Raw genomic sequence first — 19,291 nt, forward strand, 5'->3', positions numbered from 1 at the left:
GAGTGGAGGCCAATATTCAACATTCTTGAAGAAAAGAATTTTCAACCAAGAATTTCACATCCAGCCAAACTAAACTTCATAAGTGAAGAAGAAATAAAATCCTTTACAGACAAGCAAATGCTGAGAGACTTTGTCACCACCAGGCCTGCCTTACAAGAGCTCCTAAAGGAAGCAGTAAATATGGAAAGGCACAACCAGTACCAGCCACTGCAAAAAAATACCAAATTGTAAAGACCACTCTATGAAGAAACTTCATCAACTAACAGGCAAAATAACCAGCTAGCATCATAATGACAGGATCAAATTCACACATAACAATATTAACCTTAAATGTAAATGGGCTAAATGCCCCAATTATAAGACATTTGATAGAGTCAAATATCAAATTGGATAGAGTCAAAATCCATTGGTGTGCTGTATGCAGGAGACCAATCTCACGTGCAAAGACACACACATAGGCTCAAAATAAAAGGATGGAGAAAAGTAAATGGAAAGCAAAAAAAAAAAACAAACAAAAAACAGATGTTGCAATCCTAGTCTCTAATAAAACAGACTTTAAACCAACAAAGATCAAAAGAGACAAAGAACACCATTACATAATGGTAAAGGGATCAATGCAACAAGAAGAGCTAACTATCCTAAATATATATATATATACCCAATACAGGAGCACCCAGATTCATAAAGCAAGTTCTTAGAGACCTAGGAAGAGACTTACACTCCCACACAATAATAGAGGGAGACTTTAATACCACACTGTCATTGTTAGACAGATCAGCAAGACAGAAAATTAACAAGAATATTCAGGACTTGAACTCAGCTCTGGACCAAGCCAACCTAATAGACATCTACAGAATTCTTCATCTCAAATAAACAGAATATGCATTCTTCTCAGCACCACATCGCACTTATTCTGAATTTGACCACGTAATTGGAGGTAAAACACTCCTCAGCAAATGCAAAAGAACAGAAATCATAACCAACAGTCTCTCAGACCACAGTGCAATCAAATTAGAACTCAGGATTAAGAAACTCACTCAAAACTGCACAACTATGTGGAAACTGAACAACCTGCTCCTGAATGACTACTGGGTAAATAACGAAATTAAGGTAGATTAAAGAAGTTTTTTGAAACCAAGGAGAACAAAGATACAACATACCAGAATCTCTGGGACACATTTAAAGCAGTGTTTAGAGGGAAATTTATAGCACTAAATGCCTACAGGAGAAACAGGAAAGATCTAAAATCAACACCCTAACATCACAATTGAAAGAACTAGAGAAGCAAGAGCAAACAAATTCAAAAGTTAGCAGAAGACAAAAAATAACTAAGATCAGAACAGAACTGAAAAATAGAAAGAGACATGAAAAACCTTTCAAAAAATCAATGAATCAAGGAGGTGGGTTTTTGAAAAGATTAACAAAAGAGATAGACCATCAGCCAGACTAATAAAGAAGAAAAGAGAGAAGAATCAAATAGACACACACAAAAAAATAATAAAGGGGAGATCACCACTGATCCCACAGAAATACAAACTACTATCAGAGAATACTGTAAACACCTCTACACAAATAAACTAGGAAATCTATAAGAAATGGATAAATTCCTGGACAAATACACCCTCCCAAGACTAAACAAGGAAGAAGTCGAATCCCTGAATAGACCCATAACAAGTTCTAAAATTGAGGCAGTAATTAATAGCCTACCAACCAAAAAAAAGCCCAGGACCAGACAGATTCACAGCCAAGTACTACCAGAGGTACAAAGGGGAGCTGGTAACATTCCTTCTGAAACTATTGCAAACAATAGAAAAAGAGGGACTCCTGCATAACTCATTTTATGAGGCCAGCATCATCCTGATAGCAAAACCTGGCAGAGACACAACAAAAAGAAAATTTCAGGCCAGTATCCCTGATGAACATCAATGCAAAAATCCTCAATAAAATACTGGCAAACTGAATCCAGCAGCACATCAAAAAGTTTATCCACCATAATCAAGTCAGCTTCATCCCTGGGATGCAAGGCTGGTTCAACATATGCAAACTATTAAACGTAATCCATCACATAAACAGACCCAGTGACAATAACCACATGATTATCTCAATAGATGCAGAAAAGGCTTTCGATAAAATTCAACATCCCTTCATGCTAAAAACTCTCAATAAACTAGGTATTGATGGAATATATCTCAAAATAATAAGAGCTATCTATGACAAACCCACAGCAAATATCATACTGAATGGGCCAAAGCTGGAAGCATTCCCTTTGAAAACCCGCACAAGACAAGGATGCTGTCTCTCACCACTCCTATTCAACATAGTATTGGAAGTTCTAGCAAGGACAATCAGGCAACAGAAAGAAATAAAGGGGATTCAATTAGGAAAAGAGGAAGTCAAATTGTCTCTGTTTGCAGATAACATGATTGTATATTTAGAAAACCCCATGGTCTTGGCCCAAAATCTTAAGCTGATAAGCAACTTCAGCAAAGTCTCAGTATACAAAATCAACGTGCAAAAATCACTAGCATTCCTATACACCAATAATAGACAAACAGAGAGCCAAATCATAAATGAACTCCCATTCACAGTTGCTACAAAGAGAATAAAATACCTAGGAACACAAATTACAAGGTATGTGAAGGACTTCTTCAAGGAGAACTACAAAGCACTACTCAAGGAAATAAGAGAGGACACAAACGAATGGAAAAATATTCCATGCTTATAGATAGGAAGAATCAGTATCATGAAAATGGCCATACTGCCCAAGGTAATTGATAGATTCAATGCCATCCCCATCAAGCTACCATTCACTTTCTTCACAGAATTAGAAAAAAACTACTTTAAATTTCATATGAAACCAAAAAAAGAGCCCGTAAAGTCAAGACAATCCTAAGCAAAAAGAACAAAGCTGGAGGCATCATGCTATCTGACTTCAAACTACACTACAAGGCTACAGTAACTGAAACAGCATGGTACTGGTACCAAAACAGATACATAGACCAATGGAACAGAACAGAGGCCTCAGGAATAACACCACGCGTCTATAACCATCTGATCTTTGACAAACCTGACAAAAACAAGCAATGGGGAAAGAATTCCCTATTTAATAAATGGTGCTGGGAAAACTGGCTAGCCATATGCAGAAAACTGAAACTGGACCCCTTCCTTATGCAAAAGTTAACTTATGCAAAAGTTAACTCAAGATGGATTAAAGACTTAAACATAAGACCTAAAACCATAAAAACCCTAGAAGAAAACCTAAGCAATACCATTCAGGACATAGGCATGGGAAAAGACTTCATGACTAAAACACTAAAAGCAATGGCAACAAAAGACAAAATTGACAAATGGGATCCAATAAAACTAAACAGCTTCTGCACAGCAAAATTAACATCAGAGTGAACAGGAAACCTACAGAATGGGAGAAAATTTATGCAATCTACCCATCTGACAAAGGGCTACTATCCAGAATCTACAAAGAACTTAAACAAATTTACAAGAAAAAAACAAACAACCCCATCAAACAGTGGGTAAAGGATATGAATAGACACTTCTCAAAAGAAGACATTTATGCAGCCAACAGACACATGAAAAAATGCTCATCATCACCAGCCATCAGAGAAATGCAAATGAAAACCACAAGATACCATCTCATGCCAGTTAGAATGGCGATCATTAAAAAGTCAGGAAACAGTCGGGCTTGCTGGCTCACACCTGTAACTCCAGCACTTTGGGAGGCCAAGGCAGGTGGATCACTAGGTCAAGAGTTCAAGATCAGCCTGGCCAAGATGGTGAAACCCTGTGTTTTCTAAAAATACAAAAAGTAACTGGGTGTGGTGCCGGGCACCTGTAATCCCAGCCACTTGGGAGGCTGAGGCAGAGAACTGCTTGAACTGGGAGGCGGAGTTTGCAGTGAACTGAGATTGTACCACTGCACTCCAGCCTGGGTGACAGAGTGAGACTTCATCTCAAAAAAAAAAAAAAAAAAAAAAAAAGGAAACAACAGTTGCTGGAGAGGATGTGGAGAAATAGGAACACTTTTACACTGTTGGTGGGAGTGTAAATTAGTTCAACCATTTTGGAAGACAATGTGGTGATTCCTCAAGGATCTAGAACCACTGGAACCAGAAATACCATTTGACTAAGCAATCCCATTATTTGTTATCTACCCAAAGGATTATAAATCATTCTACTATAAAGACACATGCACACATATGTTTATTGCAGCACTTTTCACAATAGCAAAGACTTGGAACCAACCCAAATGCCCATCAATGATAGACTGGATAAAGAAAATGTGGCACATATACACCATGGAATACTATGCAGCCATAAAAAAGGATGAGTTCATGTCCTTTGCAGGGACATGGATGAAGCTGGAAACCATCATTCTCATCAAACTAACACAAGATCAGAAAACCAAACACCACATGTTCTCACTCATAAGTGGTAGTCGAACAATGAGAACACACGGACACAGAGAGGGGAACATCACACACTGGGGCCTGTCAGGGGATGCGGAGCCTAGTGAAGGGAAAACATTAGGAAAAATGTCTAATGTAGATGACGGGTTGATGGGTGCAGCAAACCACCATGGCACATGTATACCTATGTAACAAACCTGCACATTCTGCACATGTATCCCAGAACTGAAAGTATAATAAAAAATAAATAAATAAAAACGATGATGGAAAAAATAATATGCTGGCTGTAAATACTTGCCAAAATGCTTTAATCCCAATGCCTTTTGCTCTCCAAAAGCAACCTCAAGACATATATTTTGGTTTTTCACCCCTCAAAATGGATAAGCTCTATTTTAAGGGATTATTAGCTTTATTTATTATTAGCTCTTTCTCTCATGTATTTTCAAAATTATTAGCTTTATATTTATGTTTAAAAGAACTTTCTTTAATAATTATCATTTCAAAAATAAATTTAAAAAGAAATTGAATAAGACATCAAAAAATGGAAAGATATTACATGTTCATGGATTGGAAGAATAAATATTGTTAAAATGCTCATACTAGCCAAAGCAATCTATAAATTCAACGCAGTTCCTATCAAAATACCAGTGACATTCTTCAGAGAAATTTTAAAAAATTCAACAAATTATATGGATCCACAAAGGGCCCAGAATAGCCAAAGAGCTATCCTTAGCAAAAAGAACAAAACTGGAGGAATCACATTACCTGAATTCAATTATACTACAGAGCTATAGCAACTGAAACAGCATGGTATTGGCATAACAACAGACACATAGACTAGTGAAACAGTATAGAGAATGCAGAAACCAATTTATACATCTACAGTTAACTCATTTTCAATGAAGGTGTGAAAAATATGCATTTGGGAAAAAAACAGTCTCTTCAATAAATGGTGCTGGAGAAAGTGGATATCCATGTGCAGAAGAATGAAACTAGGCACCTATCTCTTGTAACATACAAAAATCAAATCAAAATGGATTAAAATCTTAACTCGAAAACCTCAAACTATGAAACTACTACAAGAAAACATTGAGGAAACTCCCTATGACATTGGATTGGGCAAAGATTTCCTGAGTAATACCCCACAAGCACAAACAACTGACGGAAAAATGGACAAATGGAATCACTTCAAGTTAAAAAGCTTCTGCACAGCAGAAGAAACAGTTAACACAGTGAAGAGTGAATCCACAGAATCAGAGAAAATTATTTGCAAACTATCCATCTGACAAGAGATTAATAACCAAAATATGTAACAAGAGATTAATAACCAAAATATGTAAGGAACTTAAACAACTATTTAGGAAAAAATTTAATAATCTGATTTTAAAACGGTCAAAAGATCTGAATAGACATTTTTCAGAAAAAGACATACAGGCCATTCGCAGTGGCTCACACCTGTAATCCCAGCACTTTGGGAGGCCAAGACAGGTGATTGCTTGAGCTCATGAGTTCCAGACCAGCCTGGGCAACACGGTGAAACCTTGTCTCCACCAAAAATACAAAAAAATAGCTGGGAATGATTGTGCGTACCTGTAGTCCCAGCTGCTCGAGAGGCTCAGGTGGGAGATCGCTTGAGCCCAGAAGGTGGAGGCTGCCATGAGCCAAGATTGTGCCACTGCACTCCAGCCTGGGTGACAGAGTGAGACCACATCTCAAAAAAAAAAAAAAGACATACAAATGGCAAACAGGCATATGAAAGGTGCTCAACATTATTGATTATCAAAGAAATGCAAATCAAAGCTACAATGAGATGTCCTCTCAGCCCAGTTAAAATGGCTTTATATCCAAAGTGTGAACCCAAAAGTATCTGAGATAGGTCTCAATCAATTTAAAAACGTATTTGCCAAGGTTAAGGATGTACCTGTGACACAGCCTCAGGAGGTCCTGATGACTTGGGCCCAAGGTGGTTGGGGTACAGCTTGATTGTATACGTTTCAGGGATGTGTGAGACATCAACCAATATGTATAAGAGGTATATTGGTTCAGTCCAGAAAGGTGGGACAACTTGAAAGGAGTGAGTGTTGGGGGGGTGGGGGGGGGCTCACATTTCTTACATGTGAGAGAAGGATAGAGGATTAGTCACGTGCCTCAGTCTGGGTCAGTGAATCTGCATTTTTACATAGACAGTAGGACAGAGGAAGCAATCAAATACGCATTTGTCGCAGGTGAGGATGACTTTGTGTTCTGTCCTTTTTCCTGAACCTGTGAAGATAACCTATCAATTTATATTGCCAAGGTGGAATTCAGCAGAACTGTTTTAGGGTAAAGATATTGAGGCCCACAGGAATTTCCTTGTGGGCAAATTTTAAGGGAGGTATGTAGCTTTTTTAAAAAAATCTTTGTACCTACCTTATTTAGGAATAAAATGGTAGGCAGATTCGCCTGATGCAGTTCCCAGCTTGACTTTTCCCATTGGCTCAGTGATTTGGAGGGTCCTGAGGTTTATTTTCCTTTCACGAAAGACAGGCAATAACATATGTTGGAGAGAATGTGGAGAAAAGGGAACCCTCATATCCTCATACTGGCAGGAATGTAAATTAGCACAACCACGATGAAGAACGTTTGGAGATTCCTCAAAAAACTAAAAATAGAGCCATTGCATCCAGTATATTTAGACCTTTGATCAATCTTGGATGTAGTTTTATGTATGGGGTAAGATAGAGGTCCTGTTGTTCATGTTAACATAATTTATTAAATAATCTTTTACACAATTAATATAAAATAATTATATTTTCTGTATATCCTTGTGTCTATTTCCAATTTGGTTACACTGGATTTTATCACAAGTTTTAATGTCTAGTAAAGCAATTTCCTCATCATTGAATTTTTAAATTTATATTGTGTGCTACTGGCTATTTTTCCATTTGACTTTTAAATAAAACTATTATTTTTATGTGGAGAATTCCAGGAGAGGGAGGAATGCTTTCTGCATGCCTTTTAGGAGGCCATGGTGGATCTCAGCCCCATCGGTCACAACAGCAACAGCAATCACCTTATCAGCCTTATTTCTATCATCTCTTCCTCTTTTCTTGTCTTGTTTTGCACACGATTGCACCCCTACTTTCTGCCAGATAAACTCTCTGCTGCCAAGACTTGTCTCAGGCCCTTATTTTGGAGCGCTTAAAAACTAGGATATTTTATTTTTTTAATAAAATAAAAACATTTCACAGCTTTGATTTATCCTAGGAGAGCAGCTTTAGCTGCTATGAGGTGTACTCTCTTTCAATAATTTCTACATAATTAGTAATTGGTAATTTTAGCTCCTCTTTCCATCAGATGAATATTTTGGAGAGTTTTTATTTATTTAAAAGTAGCTAAGCATTCTGGAATTGTAATGAAAGAATGTGGTCTATAAAAATCTCTATTTTAAAAAAGTATTATATTTGTTATTATTAATATTATTTTTGATTGACCAATCATAATTGCATATGTTTATGGGGTACTATGTGATGTTTTGATATATGTGTACAATGTGAAATGATTAAATCAGGCTCATTAACATATCCGTCACCTCACTTACCTAATATATATATATATATGGTTTTTTTTTTTGAGACAGGGTCTCACTCGTTGCCCAAGCTTGAGTTCAATGGTGTGATCTTGGTTTACTGCATGCAGTCTCAACCTCCCAGGCTCAAGGAATCCTCTTGCCTCAGCCTCCTGAGTAGCTGGGACCACAGGCACATGCCATCGTGCCTGGCTAAACCTATCATTTTCAATGATGAGACATTTTAAATGTACTGTTTTATTTTGAAATATACTATACATTATTCTCTATAAAGTACATTATACATAATAGACCTCAAACCTATTTCTCCTATCTGAAACTTTGTACTCTTGGATCAACAACTCCCTATTCCTTCCTTTCCTACTGCCCCTCCTTTCCCAGTCTCTGGTAGCCATCATTCTACTCTCTGCTTCTATGAGTTCAACTTTATTAGATTCTACATGTAAGTGAGATCATGTGGTATTTGTTTTCTGCATTTTCTTTGGTATTTGGATTATTTTACTTAGAATAATATCCTCCAGATTTATCTATGTTGTCACAAATGACAGAATTTCACCCTTGTTTTAGGCTTAATAGTATCTCATCGTGTATATATCTTACATTTTCTATGCATTCATCCATTGATGGACACTTAAGTTGATTCTACATCTTAGCTCTTGTGAATAATCATGCAATGAACATGGGAATGCAGGTATTCCTTTGACATATTCTTTATTTAATGCTAGTTTTGTGAAGCAGTGGGAGTGGAGAAGGAACAAAGAAATCTGTAACTAGTTTTGATCAATTAGTTGTGAACACCACTGCATTCAGATCAGCCTCCTTCAACATATTCATTTCAATTTCTTTGACTGTATACCCAAAAGTGTAATTACTGTACCATATGTTAGTTCAGTTTTTAGTTTTTTGAGGAACTTCCATACCATTTTCCATAATGACTGTACTAATTTACATTCCCACCAGCAATATACAAGAGTTTTGTATTCTCCACATCTTCTCCAACACTTATCTTTCATTATTTTGATAAAAGCCATTCTAATAAGTGTGAGATGATATCTCATTGTGATTTTACTATAATTCATGTTTCTCTGATGATTACTGATACTGAGCATTTTTTTTCATGTACCTATTGGCCATTTGTATATCTTCTTTTGAAAAATGTGTATTCAGGTCCTTTGTCTATTTTTAATTAGGTTATTTGTTTTCTGTCTATTGAGTTTTTTTTTACTTCTTTATATATTTTGGATATTAACTCCTCATTAGATGTATGGTTGAAAATATTTCCTTCCATTCTGTGGGTTGTCTCTTCACTGTGTTAATTGTTTCCTTTGCTGGGCAGAAGTTTTTTAGTTTGATGCCATCCCATTTTTTAATTTTATTTTATTTTTAGAGACAGGGTCTCACTCTGTCATCTAGGCTAAAGTGCAGTGGCATAATCATAGCTCACTGTAGCCACAGACTCTTGAGCTCAAGTGGTCCTCCCACTTCAGCCTTTCAAGAAGCTGGGACTTTAGATGTGTGCCACCATGCCTAGCTAATGTTTTAATTTTTTTGTAGGCACAGGGCCTCACTATGTTGCCCAGGCTGGTCTCAAACTCCTGGCCTCAAACGATCCTCCTGCTTTGGCCTCCAAAGAACTGGGATTACAGGTGTGAGCCACCCCACCTGGCCTTGTCTATTTTTGCTTTTGTTGCCTACGTTTTTAGGGTCATATCAAAAAAGTCATTGCCCAAACTGTGGCCAAAGTTGAACCAACCATCTACCCACCCCCAACCAACTTTCTCTGCTGGGACCCACATCTCACTGACGACACAGTGATCCCCGCTTTAAAGTCATAACAAGGGTGTGGTTCTCCACCTTGAGCTTCCTCCCTCCCTTCTCCACATCCCGTACATCACTAATTCTTGTCCCTCCTTCTCCTAAGCAGGGCTCACCTTGGAGCCCTTTTCTCCATCCTAATCCTGGTCATTCCTGGAGCCTCACCTCTTCTCTGGTCACTGAACCCTCCTGACTTCCTGCCTCTATCTCTCCCCAACACAGGCCTGCACACAGAGCTTCCAGATGCCTCCGTGTCCAGTTCCTCCTCAGTCTGAATGGCCATGTTTCCTTTCCATGGCTGTAGAATGAGGTGCAAACACTACAGCACAGTCTGTTTCCTGCTAGACTCTGCTCCCAAATGGTACACAAATTGCCAAAGAGCACATGAGAAGATGGTCAACATCATTAGTCATTTGACAAATGCAGATCAAAACTGTAAAGGAGATGCTACTTCACACTAATTAAAACAGCTGTACTATTTTCCCATTGCTTCTGTAACAAATTACCCCAACATTAGTGGTTTGAAACACCACCACTTACTTCCTTACAGTTCTGCAGGTCAGAAGGATGAAACAGGACTCACTGGACTATAAAATCAAGGATGGTTCCTTCTGGATGCTTTTTGAAGCAAGGGTTTTATTGTTGGGTCTGCAGGCTATACGAGAAGCATAGTGGCTTCTGATTTTGCTTGGCTTCTGGGAAGGCCTCAGGAAACTTAAAATCATGGCAAAAGGTGAAGGGGGAGCCAGCACTTCACACAGCTAGAGAAGGAGGAAAAGCTTTGTTGTAAATTCTTAAAATGGTTTCATTTTTCCTGGTGAGATGTATGGTTAAATTACAAAGTAATACCTAGAAATCTAAGAAAAACAATAAAATAAAATAATTAATAGCAAGGAACAAAATTTGCGTAAGAAAGAGAAGGTTCTCGGCTAGGTGCAGTGGCTCACACCTGTAATCCCAGGACTCTGGGAGGCTGAGGCGGGTGGATCACGAGGTCAGGAGTTCGCAAGCAGCCTGGCCAACATGGTGAAACCCTGTCTCTACTAAAAATACAAAAAATTAGCCAGGCTTGGTGGTGAATGCCTGTAATTCCAGCTACTTGGGAGGCTGAGGCAGGAGAATCACTTGAACCCAGGAGGCGGAGGTTGCAGTGAGCTGAGATCGCGCGATTGCGCTCCAGCCTGAGTGACAGAGCAAGACTCCATCCTGAAAAACAAGAAGAAAGCGAAGGCTCTCATTTTTTACTATATGGTTTAGCTCTTACTTTTATTTAAATGATCAAAGTAATATAAATAATTAATATTTGCTCTAACAAAGATTAGACTCACTTTTCATAACCCAAACCCTACAAAATGATAGACCAGATCATAGAAATTCTCCTATAGAGCAAAAAGATACTCCTATTTATAATAGGTAAGATAAGTCTTGCAGCTCTGTTGAGAAAAGGACAATATGATGTACAGGAAATTAAAGAAAAGCTCTTCCTTTCTAGTGGGAGGGGTAGAGGAAGGAAGGTAGAGAGAAGAAAGAAAAGGGAGAAAGGAAGTATGGGACATATAACACGTGGATCCTGATATAGTTTTCTCCAGTCTTCTTTCCGAAAAACACAGGTATATTGGGTAAACTCCAAATGAGGAGATCTGGCCCCTTCTCTATCTTTGGGACTTTAGAAAGAGACTACCTCTCAAAACTGGAGAGAGAAGCATACCAAGTAAATTTGATAGCAACTCCGAGTTCTATCTGAGAGCTTGTCAGAAGTAGCTGCTGTAATTAGGATGAGAGTTCTTGGAGCTGGGGTTTGAAGGGCAGAACACTCTAACTGGAGTTAAGGAGTTCAGACAGTACTAAAGGGGTGCCAAGGTGGAACCAAATCAATGGAAAGAGAACACAAAGTCCTCACTGAGTTGAGGACAAGGAGAACACAAGCTCATGGCCATAATTGTCAGCAATAAATACCATCAATGGAGACAGCTCATAAATGAATTAAACCAGCCAGTGCACCCCCCACCCACAAGGACCAGCCTAGGGTCAAGGAGACTCGTTTCCCTTAATTCTCTCAATAACCCCAACTAATAACTTCAACACACTGCAAAAGATGCTACTAGTGGTCCAGTAACCCCACTATTCTTCCAAAAGATGCTACTTGGGGAGGAACCCAGAAGGGAAGCAGAATCCTAAAAGAACCTGAGTAATATAAGATAAACAAAGTTACCTAAAGAGAAAAATTATGTTTGGATACTACTGCTTCATGCTAACTTGGGCTATAATTGGTTTATTATATTTTCTGACTACCTAGAGATATCAAGAAGCACATTTGAGTTGTTGTAGTCCATTGGCCACCTCACAATACAGAAGTTTAGCTACAATGTGACAATTTTATTCATGAAAATACTGAAGCACAGAGGGCTTAAATGTCTTTGCCAAGGTTAAAGCTGAAAATAGAATGATGATTTCAACTACAGTTGACCTTAGTAAAAAGCGGATCCTCTCTACCAAATACGAGTACCTTGATCCCTCAGCAAAGGCTCTTTTTCCTGCACCTTCACTCTCCAGCCACTAGCTTTCTTTTCCTACCCCAATTTCTAGTTAATGATACAGCTCTTCATTCTGCTCATGACCATGTGTCTGATGTTTACTACAGATACAATTAGCTTAAAGTTTGCTTAAAGTTACAGATAAAAAAAAACTAACAAGTTACTTTACATCAGGCCATCTATAAAAACAAATGAAAGAGGAACTCACAGTCACTTGTAGACTCTGAACAGATGTCTTTGGCAAGAATAGAATGTAGAAAGGAGAAAATTCCATACCACAATGCCACTTGGACAGTTCTGAGAAAACTGATACAGCTTCCCCATTTTTAAATTTATAATTACAGTAAAACTCTGGTGAAAATACAAGTCAAGAATATATCAGCTGACAAGAGAATATTTTCAACAAGAATGACCACTCAGACTTTTGACGTTAGAATCTATGATGGTTAAAATAGAAAGGTAGCTAATTTGAGATGTGCAAGGATGCTGAATAGGAGGCATTCTGCAGCACCCGTTACTTGACCTCCTTTCACAATTTGTGGTGCTCCTGGGTATCAAAGATCTAATTATTTTAATCATTATTCTTTCTGTGGGTTTTAAAATAATTAATTTGTTTCCTATTCCGTCTAAGCTCTCAAGAAAACTGTGGAGTCTTGTCATAATACTTTGTAATTTATAACTTTCCTTTAGTTATATTGCTTCCTGGTATTCTCACAATACTTCATGTGATAGATGATAGGGATGAGAAACTGTGGTTCCAAGAATTCAAGCAATTTCTGCAAGGCCCCATTACTGGAACATGAGGAGCTGGGATTCCAAACCCAGTCTCCCAACTGCAAATCCCTTTCCACTCTAATTCCTTCCTGAATTTATCTGATTTACAGCAGGGCAATGACTCCCAAACCTTAATTCTGCCCTAGGAAATTACTCATACTTTCTCTTTATCATCAAAAGGGAGTCTGTCAAGAATCAGTATCAAAAATTCTTAATCTGGTGAACTGTATTGCTCTTCTAAATTTAACTCTACACCAAATTATGCATAGAAAGAGATTCTTTGGCCTGCAGACCTGAGATTCTGAAATTTTTTATAGTGCCTAACAGACCTTTTTGATCCATCACATTTAGTCACATCGATCATATCAACTCAAAGAACACACTGTAGAGAAAATAATGTAACTTGATTGATGTGAACAGATGTGACATGGGACAATTAAGTTTCAGTTTAAGGACCCAAGGAGAAGAAACACCTGATGCTCTATAAGGTTCACTAAACAAAGACCCCATTGCTAACAGTATAAATAGAATTTATAGGCTTTGTTTTCCCAAGTGGAAGAGAGAAGAAATACAATATATGTTAATAGTATAATATGTGTTTATCTACCGTGCATGGGCAGAAAATTCCCTGCCTGTCTGAAATCTAATATTTCCTATGGCATTCTAGAGCCAAGTCTAATCTAGCAATGCTAATCCACAGGGAAAATAATACTGTATTTTAGGAAATAAATTATCACTATTTTACATATGGATGAAAACATTTCAAAATAATTCAATATATTACTTTAAGAAAAATAAGGAATTTTAATAGACTTGAAATGTAAATAATCCTTTATTGGGAATATTTTTGAAGCATTTTAGATGGTGAATATTTAAAGGCATTTATATTGATACAAAGATTATAACCATTCCTTTCAAAGTCTTCTTTTTCTTGAGTTCCACTTCATAATTTAAGCCTAAGTAAAACAAAGATCAAAATATACTGGGAGTTGAGTCCATTCTCTATCTCCCACCGCAAGACCGAGTTGCAGTGGTTCCAATACCTAGCACCACGGCGTCCTTGAATAAAGTCTGCCTTACCAGCTTAAGAAAATACACACACACACACACACACACACACACACACACACACATAAGTGTGTATTGTTTTGTTTTTGTTTTGAGACGGAGTCTCACTCTGTTGCCCAGGCTGGAGTGCAGTGGCGCTATCTCGGCTCACTGCAAGCTCCGCCTCCTGGGTTCACGCCATTCTCCTGCCTCAGCCTTCCGAGTAGCAGGGACTACAGGCGCCCGCCACCACCCCGGCTAATTTTTTGTATTTTTTTAGTAGAGACGGGGTTTCACCGTGTTAGCCGGGATGGTCTCAATCTCCTGACCTCATGATTCGCCCACCTGGGCCTCCCAAAGTGCAGGGATTATAGGCGTGAGCCACTGCGCCCGGCCATAAGTGTGTATTTTTTAATGGAAGAAACAGGAAAACATTTGGTAGTTTTATATATATATATACACACACATACACACACACATATACATACCCACACATACACACATACTTATATACCTAATATATCTAATATAGGTATATATATCTACATATGAAAACAACAAAAAGAAGACATATAGGTATATGTATATATATATGTGTGTATATATACACTTGTGTGTATATATCTACATGAACGTATATATATATGCATATACATACTTAAAACTACCAGTTTTCCTGTTTTATTCCCCATTAAATACTGAGAAAAGTAACACTTGTATCTTATATATCTTATTAGAGAGAATAATAATTCGTAATCAATCTAATGTTTTTAAAGCATATCTTTATTTTCTCTTTTCAACGTTTCTCTCTTTCTTATCTCTAATACTCTTTCCCTTTTTTTCAGTCATCTTTCTCAGGTTAAATAATCCTCTTTTTATTTGGCTTTCCTCCCTCTTTTATTTCCTCAATGATTTACGAAAGGAGCACCCAGGATTTCAGTGCCCAATTCTTAGATGCTGTGTTTCTGGCTCCTGGCGTGCACAGTTAGTGCTTCCTAGGAAGCTGGTGTACAGAGGCAAAGTGTGGAGACAGAGCGTGCCACCTCACAGCAGCTGTGCGGCCTTGGCCATAGACTGGATTCCTGTGCTTAAGGTTTCTTATCTTTATACTTGAGATAATCACAGTTACACTCCCCATTGAGTAATTAGTGAGAATTAAATGAGTTGATTCTAAAGTGCTTTATATATTTAGTAGTGGTAGTAGATGCTCAGTATGTTAGTTTATTTTCTTCTTAGTTGAGGGATTGAGTTTCATCTTTTTATAGAAGCTACAGTTTTTCTACCAATTTTGTTTCTTCCTCTCTCCATTAATGCCCAAGAAAGGAGATGAAGATGAAAATTGCAGGTTTCTTCTCTTTCCCGTCTCTAATTTTGTTCATATTACAAAGCATTTCAGCATGGTAGGGTATAGCATCATGCTGAATGCTTTGTAACATGAACAGAAATTAGTTTACGAAAATGAAAGAAGAATAAAGCAATTTATAGGGAAGTGAAAATCAGGGGGAGAGGTAGAGAGGCATTATAATTACGAGACAAAAAATTTGTGTATGGGCCAGGAATGGTGGTTCACACATGTAATCCTAGCACTTTGGGAGGCTGAGGAAGGAGTTTGTTTGAGCCCAGGAGTTCAAGACTAGCCTGGGCAACATAGCGAGATTTCACTCTTCATAAAAATCAAAAAAATTAGCCAGGCTTGGTGACACATGTCTGTAGTTCCAGCTACTCGGGAAGCTGAGGTTAGAGGATTTCTTGAGCCCGGGAGGTCAAGGCTGCAGTGAGCTGTGATCATGCCACTGTACTCCAGCCTGGGCAACAGAGTGAGACCGCATCTCAACAAAACAAAACAAAACAAAAACAAAGTTGTGTATGGCATCCCAGGCCCTTCACAGTAATCCTATCCAAATGCTCACGCTTCTGGCCTCTATTCCTGAGAAGCACTTGCTTTAGCCACATTAGAAGGCTTTTTATGCCCCAACTTTTCCTTTCCCCCTTTTCTACCTGTCAGAATTCTATTCACCCTTCAAGAACCATCTGAAATGTTACCACCCCTGGGAACCTTACCCCATTCCGGCAGATGAGATTAATAACGGCTTCTCTCTGGCTCCACAGCTTGGTTACCACACTAGCGCAGCCCCATTGTTTACTTGCCCATCTCCCCTGCTAACCTCTTTGAAGAAGGGATCTTTTTTTTTCTTTTTTCTTTTCTTTTTTTTTTTTTTAGACAGAGTCTCACAGTGTCACCCAGCCTGGAGTGCAGTGGCACGATCCTGGCTCACTGCAACCTCCGCCTTCTGGGGTTCAAGCGATTCTCCTGCCTCAGCCTCCTGAGTGGCTGAGATTACAGGCATGTGCCACCATGCCCAGCTAATTTTTGTATTTTTAGTAAAGACGGGTTTTCACCATGTTCACCAGGCTGGTCTCGAAACTGACCTTAGGTGATCCGCTCGCCTTGGCCTCCCAAAGTGCTGGAATTACAGGCATGAGTCACCACGCCCAGCCAAGAAGAGATCTTCTCTTATTAACTTAACCCCAGCGAGAAAACCCAGTACATTTTTTTCAACTTTTATTTTAGACTTAGAGGGTACACGTTCAGATTTGTTACCTGGGTATATTGTGTGATGCTGAGGTTTGGGGTATGAATGATCCTGTCACCCAGGTACTGAGCATAGTACTTGGTAGTTAGTTTAGTACATTTATATAGAGTTGATTTTGTAAAATATAGAGATCTCGATAATAATTCTCTGTAACAATCACATTGTTCTTAAAATGTATGTAAAATGATATTTCATGGATGTTGAGAGCTTAAGGCATTTTTTTTTAACTTGTCTGCATAGCACTCAATTTGTAAGATTCCCTCATGTAACCACAGCCTTGTTCAAATGTTTCATTGGAGGGGTGTTTTCAGGAGAAGAGGAGTGAAGGAAAAGGAATAAAGGAGGAGAAAATAAAGTTTAGAAAGAATGTGGTGTCAGCTAAACAGCAGCTTTAGTTTGTTTCACTGGAGAAGATCTGGGACATGAATTATAACACAGATTTGAGTTACCTTGAGACAAGGAGGAGGGCTTTTGGATTCCCACATCAGTCAGCCATTGGTCAAGGTTAAGACAGTGTAGCTTTCAAGGTAGAGGAGGCAGTTTCTGGGTGCCATTTGACCTAGGGAAATTCTCTGTAAAGAGAAAGGGAAAACTTTGAGTTGTTACTAGCTAACACTCAAGAGTCTTTGCAGAATGGGTGCTTCAGTTAATAAAAAGAATTTCCGCAGAAGACCATGCCATCCTCTAATTAAAATTTCCTTGAATCCTAGAGCAAATGCTCAGAAAAAGTAGAAGTGTTTCCATGTTTGAGGACAAATGTTAATATTAGACTATTCTAAGCTCTGAGTGTAGCCATGCATTTACTCATTTAATTATCCATGCACTCAGTTAATTAACATTTATTGAGCCCTGCTTACTATGACTCACTCCAGTAAACAATGCAACGAAGTTTAAGCCAGATGCCCTTGAATGTGACAGTCTAATGGTTTTTAGTGATTTAGTATTAGAATCCATACTTTAACAAAAGAGCTGATCATCGGGTGGTGTATTAGGATTCTCTAGAGGGAAAGAACTAATAGAATAGATGTATATATAAAGGGGAGTTGATTAAGGAGTATTGATTCACACGATCACAAAGTGAGGTCCCACAATGGCTATCTGCAAGCCAGGGAGCAAGGAAGCTAGGCCAAGCCCCAAAGCTGAAGAACTTGGGGTCTGATGTTGGAGGGCAGGAAGCATCCAACACGGGAGAAAGATGTAGGCCAGAAGAGTAAACCAGACTAGTCTTTCCATGTTCTTCTGCCTGCTTTTATTCTGGCTGTGCTGGCAGCTGATTAGACTGTGCCCACCCAGATTGAAGGTGGGTCTGCCTTTCTCAATCCACTGAGAAACACCCTCACAGACATGCCTAGGAACAATACTTTTCATCCTTTAATCCAAACAAGTTGAAACTCAGGTAAGATGGATTCGTATACTATCCTTTCTGCAAACTGCCTCTGGAGATGTGAATGGATAACTTAGACTGAGTCCCAGCTGTACTAAAGGGTGGATCTGAGCCTATTAGGAGCACTAACCAGTGACCTACCTGTTGGTGTTAAGACCCTGGACCCATGACTATTACCTTTGCCAAATACAGAGTTCCTGGCAGTATAAGAGACTCTGCATAACGTTACAGAATATGTGGGTCTTTGAATTCACGTGCTTTACAAGTTGTATATTATTAGTTTGGTTTTTTCCCTGTTATCTAGTATTAGTTTGAGTCTTCCTTCTTGATTAAACTTATTTTAGGTTGTGGTAGTCAGCATGCTTGCAAGGAAAGAAGTTGTTGCCAGCCTGCTAGAACATGCAATGAAAAGTGTTCCTTACAACCCTCAAAGTAAACTAGGTTCCATTATGAGCATGGATGTTTCTATTAGACAAGAAAATTCACATTTAAATCCCTTCCTTTAGGCTGGGCGTGGTGGCTCACGCCTCTAATCCCAGCACTTTGGGAGGCTGAGGCAAGCGCATCACCTGAGGTCAGGAGTTTGAGACTAGCCTGGACAACATGATGAAACCTGGTCTCTACTAAAAATACAAAAATTAGCCCGGCATGGTGGCGCTTGCCTGTAATCTCAGCTACTCAGGAGGCTGAGGCAGGAGAATCGCTTGAACCCAGGAGGCGGAGATTGCGGTGAGCCGAGATCGTGCCATTGCACTCCAGAGCCTGGGCCGCAAGAGCGAAATTCCGTCAAAAAAAAAAAAAGCCTTCCTTCCTGAAGAGAGTCACTGCAAAAAAAATGACTCCAAGGTTTCTAAAATGAGGGCTGAGGGACAACAAAACTAGTAAGTGAGACAGAAAATACTGGAAGATGAAAGTTGAGAGAGAAGTGTTTGAATCGGCTAAAATAATTTCACAGCTTCTTCCTATCCATACAGATATAAGAGTTCTTCCCTTGTGGGGGGGCTTTGCTTCTTGAGCCTGATCACCCCATCTTGTCAGAGATCATCTCTACTTCCTCCCTTTTGATCCGGTTTCCATTCTTTTCTCCCCACTCGTAAAGTTTCAAGCTGCTTCTTACTTCTTTCATCACTCTGCCTGGTGTTAAGATACTG

This window comes from Pan paniscus, chromosome 5 (genome assembly GCF_029289425.2).
Source record: "Pan paniscus chromosome 5, NHGRI_mPanPan1-v2.0_pri, whole genome shotgun sequence".
Classification (NCBI taxonomy): Eukaryota; Metazoa; Chordata; class Mammalia; order Primates; family Hominidae; genus Pan; species Pan paniscus.